This window comes from Macrobrachium rosenbergii, chromosome 29 (genome assembly GCF_040412425.1).
Source record: "Macrobrachium rosenbergii isolate ZJJX-2024 chromosome 29, ASM4041242v1, whole genome shotgun sequence".
Lineage (NCBI taxonomy): Eukaryota > Metazoa > Arthropoda > Malacostraca > Decapoda > Palaemonidae > Macrobrachium > Macrobrachium rosenbergii.
The window spans coordinates 13,447,084-13,452,083 of record NC_089769.1 but is presented as its reverse complement, the minus strand read 5'-3'; the positions used below and the strand labels follow the sequence as shown (position 1 = coordinate 13,452,083).

The window sequence follows — 5,000 nt, the reverse complement described above, 5'->3', positions numbered from 1 at the left end:
GAACTCACTCAAATATTATCTGAACGAGGAATTTTGTGAAACTTATACGGATGATGCAGGCCGGTCATGGAACAATGACCCATTCATCAAGTTTTGGTTTTAATCCGAAAAAGAATTTTTTTTTTAATTAAACGTTTTAGGCAGATTGGCTACGGGCCAATGACCACTGCATCAGATGACGTTGGTGACTCGGATCCGATCGGGAATAAGAAGTATTCAGAATTCTTCAATCCCTTTAGAAATATGAGTTAAGTTATCACCATTCACTAAATCACAAAATTATTCAATCCCTTTAGAAATATGAGTTAAGTTATCACCATTCACTAAATCACAAAATTATTCTAACATTTTAAGGCACTAAATCCGTTCTACTGTCCAAATATACATCCTCTCAAGAACTGACCGGGTGCACAGAAATCTGATCAGAAAATAACAAAAGTCCACAAACTTACATTGACAGCTGACACACAACATTCCGCCCAGAGCTGTTAACGTGTTCCTCAAAACTATTAAGGCAGGATTAATCCGATCACCAGGAGGCTCTCACGGTTTAAGCTGGCTGATCTGATGAGCAAGTTTCCTAATTTGTTTATCTCGGTGTGATAGCTCCAATGAATCATAAAACAAATGGGCCGATTTCCGTTATGAAATCATATTATGTACACATTATTTCGTTCTGGTGTAAAGTGAGGGGTCACATTCCACATCCATCTGTTTATGTCGTTAAGCAATTTAAATAGTGGATCTACATACCTCTTACAAAATTAGACAAGATTATCTACAAGTATGTGTCCTTGGTAAACAACTGACGAAGCTCGTTATGTAACAATAAGACTGATGATAAGCATGCTTATATTCATACCTGAATCTTTGAATAACGTGTCATTAAAAAGAAAAAAAACTGATAAAAGCAACTCCGAAGTGTTTCTTATATAACAAAAATGACGATCATTAATAAACCAGTCAATATCCAGTAGACATATGTTTCAAAGATATCAAGCTGCAACAAAATCCGCAATTGCTTGAATTATTTGACGTTTAATTTATTCAAATTAAGTAAATACTCTTAATCATGTATCAACAAGGCATCACTTCACTCGTTTTTCCCTTGAAGACATAAAGATTAAAAGTTAACATATACTGCACTAAACAAAAATTAATTTTATTTCTCGAAATCTGCTTCGTCAGTTCTTGCGAATATAAGGCATCTTAAGATAGTAAACACTCTTAGGTGCCGAACGCAGATCTTTACCATGAAAAACAGGAGATCATGAGCATATCCTTCTCAGAAACACCGAGGAAAATTTATCCGAAGTTCACTCTACGAATGATACTGGAAATGAGTCTGGAGAGGAGAGGGAACGGCATGATTCTCTATGCAGAGTGACGAGCAAAATACTTCAAGGTGATCCTGCATTTGTCGTCTGAATCTCGACCGAACTTTTCAAATTCACTGAAAATTTTTCAGGTTATCGCATGTTATTCTGAGTGTAGAACTGACCAATTAAAAGGTTTCCATTTTGTTTTCGTCCATTGCACAAACAATTATTCGCACTTCCATTCAACTAACTGAATGAAGCAGACAAAAACAAGGAGAGGCCCGTTCGACAACTACGAATAACATCATTGTTGGCCCACAATGAACGACGTCGTCCCATCGGTGACGTAAAAGGAGGTTATGGCGTCAAATGACATTCTTTTAAAAGTCAGGTGTCACGGTTGAAAGCAAAAGAGGGCAGCAGATCTGCCACTCCTTAAGACCGACACTCTTCCCCTTTCACTGATGTTCTCTCCTTTCTAGCATGAATTGGATGAAGAATTTTTATTACCTATATAACTGCGGGAACGCTTCTTTTCAAGATCTATACAATTCTCTCCAAGCTTCCGTCTTCTCCTCTTAAAAAGAATGATTCGTAGATCCATCCCGATCAAGTCTTATTCATTCCTCTTTCTCTTAATGATGTGGGACTTGATAAGGACAATCAATTGCCCGTGCCGTCTGACTTCAATATGGCCTGTACTCTCTCTTCTCAGAGAGAGAGAGAGAGAGAGAGAGAGAGAGAGAGAGAGAGAGAGAGAGAGAGAGAGATTCTTTTTCCGGATCGCGTTTCACTCTGCTCTTCGTTCAGAGAGACAGAGAAGTTCTCTTTCTCCTCTTGTCGATGTCTAACCGTTTTCCTTGGTGCTTAATTAAAAGGTCAAAAGGTCGCCACATCACGGTTCTAAGAAGTTTTGAGTGGCTGCTTGTCTTAGCACAGAAAAAGAAGTAAGTATTAATATCACTGAGAGAGAGAGAGAGAGAGAGAGAGGTGAGGGGAATGTAACCATGAATACATCTGCCAGTTACTTATAAAATAGCCACACAACTTCAGTGTGTATATGTATTCAAACTACTCGTATTAGGCTTCAATAAGACGAGATGGTTGTGATGTAAACTAAAGAATCTGGAATGTAAACCATCCCGTCTTATTGAAGCCTAATACGAGTATCATATGTATATACTGTATATACATATATATATATATATTATTATATATTGTATATATATTATATATATATAATATAAAGCTGTCGAATGTCATGGATCTCAGCTAACAATTAGAACATTATAACTTAATACAGCAACAACAACAACTTTAAAAAATGCAGTCACGTCCCAAATCGCGATCCCCGTCGACGACACCATACTACAACGAATGCAAGTGAAAGTCAAGTGGCGGATTAGGGAGAGGGGAGGAGACCCATGACGTCACCTATTTTCAGAGGAAACGTGGGGCGAAGTGACCTCACGATATTTCCAGGTGCAAGTTAAAATGACTCAACCAAAAAAGGCCTTAAGGACGGGCCGGGAATTCCCGCGCTGTCACAGGGAAGACATTACGAGAATAAGAGGGATGTTTTCAATGTCATTTCTACTCCACTTGGGCTTTGAAAGTCTAATTGATCACGGCATTTCTGCTCCATTTCCATAATTTTCTCTCTGTTTCCTCCCTTCATTCTTAGGTCTATATTGTCTTGCCCCATTTCCATAATTTTCTCTCTGTTTCCTCCCTTCATTCTTAGGTCTATGTCCTGCCCCATTTCGATAATTTTCTCTCTGTTTCCTCCCTTCATTCTTAGGTCTATGTCCTGCCCCATTTCGATAATTTTCTCTCTGTTTCCTCCCTTCATTCTTAGGTCTATGTCCTGCCCCATTTCCATAATTTTCTCTCTGTGTACTCCCTTCATTCTTAGGTCTATGTCCTGCCCATTTCCATAATTTTTTCTCTCTTTCCCCCTTCATTCTTAGGTCTATGTCCTGCCTCATTTCCATAATTTTCTCTCTCTTTCCTCCCCTTCATTCTCAGGCTATGTCAGAGCGTCAAGCCAACAGCTTCGTTAGCCTTCACGTACTTGAAATAAAAATGGGAAAAAACAGTCAACAAACGTATATCCAACGGATTACTTTGTTCCACCTTGACTTGACAAGCTTCCAAGGCTATCAAACACATTTTATTTTCGTCTATATAACCTGTTTCTATTTCTTTTCGCCTTAATACACGTGATCGGACCATGAAGAGAATCTCTTGAATGTTTGCGTGACACTGCGCACCCAAACTTATGATAAATGCCTTACCCATCCGCCGGCCTTGGGAGAGAGAGAGAGAGAGAGAGAGAGAGAGAGAGAGAGAGAGAGAGAGAGAGAGAGAGAGAGAGAGAGAGAGAGAGAGATTCAAGAATACTCTTGTACGTTATCATGTTTTCCTTCCTTTTTGTGGCTGTTCTTTGCCAAGGTCTAAAGAATACCTCTTTGCCATTCCGGAGAACACATCGGCATTCGTGTCTTGAAGCGGAAATAAACCATAGAAAAGACAAAAAAACATCTATCACAAATTCAAGGAAAAATCGGAAGAATGATAAAGATCCGGGATAAAACTGGAAATAACATTCCCTTCAATACAAAGTTAGAGAGAGAAAAAAAAATGCCAAAAAAGTCCCAGGCCTTTCCTAAAGCTGCCCCATCCTTAGCCTTAGGATTTATAGCTTCCTTCGGGATTAGACCTCTACAGTCCTTCTCCCTAAACCTTCTTTTTTCTTCTCCTTTTCTTTAGGCACCGGTAGGGGTGTGGGTATCAGGTTACTTGGTCTGCGGCAGGGGGGTTTGGGGGTTAGGGAGAAGTGCCTTATCATTTTTGAATAAGAAACCTCGTTATATGAATAAAAATGAAGCTTAACAGAGCTAAAATATGGGAATCTGTTCTGTGTTGATTTACAGTGAGTGTAATTTCCAATTGTTTTTGCTAAAATCATTGTAATATAGTATCTAAGTATACGAAACAATAGTGGACCTGTACTTTCACTGAACGCATAACTTATTTTCAATCCATTATCCGTTTGCTAACACGTGAAGAAAAAATTGTACGTACTTTCTGAATAAAACTGTGAATAACTTCTCAATAACGGCCCCACGCAAACGGTGGATGGACACACAAACACATGTAATTTACTAGGTCTGGCAATATATATAGTGCAAAATACGTGCCTGCAAGGGAATAATACTGACTGCTTCACCAATCTAATTTACAAAAAAATATGTTTCTCTCTAATTCTATGCTCTTTAACTTAGGGTGCTATATAAAAAATTAGTGACAATCTTTTGAAGCTCAGTTCTATTAATTATGTGGGCAAATCCTGGACCTGACTCATCCTTCGTATTCAACCTCTCAGCAAATAGTGAACTCTTTTATAAAAGGGAAACAGTTCTCCCTAGGGACTGAATGACCGCAGTTCCCAGCAAGCCCTGTTAAAATATTTTAGAAATATCTAACGTAATGAAATGGCCATACTTATGGAGTGGAGGATTTGACGTGTTCCAGAAATTTTCAACAGGGGCATATTTTGAAGTGAGAATGTGGATGAAGTAACCAAAATTACTTTTAAGCCGATTATGTAAGCCAAACTTATAAACGGAAAAAATGTGGATTTGAAGAATCCACTGGGTATATCAATATACGAAGGAA

General features: G+C 38.5%; 1 protein-coding gene across 22 annotated transcripts in view; it reads right to left on the bottom strand.

Annotated features, from left to right (window-relative positions):
* LOC136854603 (uncharacterized) overlaps positions 1-5,000 on the bottom strand; it is a 671,913-nt gene that overhangs the window by 230,367 nt on the left and 436,546 nt on the right. The window lies entirely within an intron of this gene.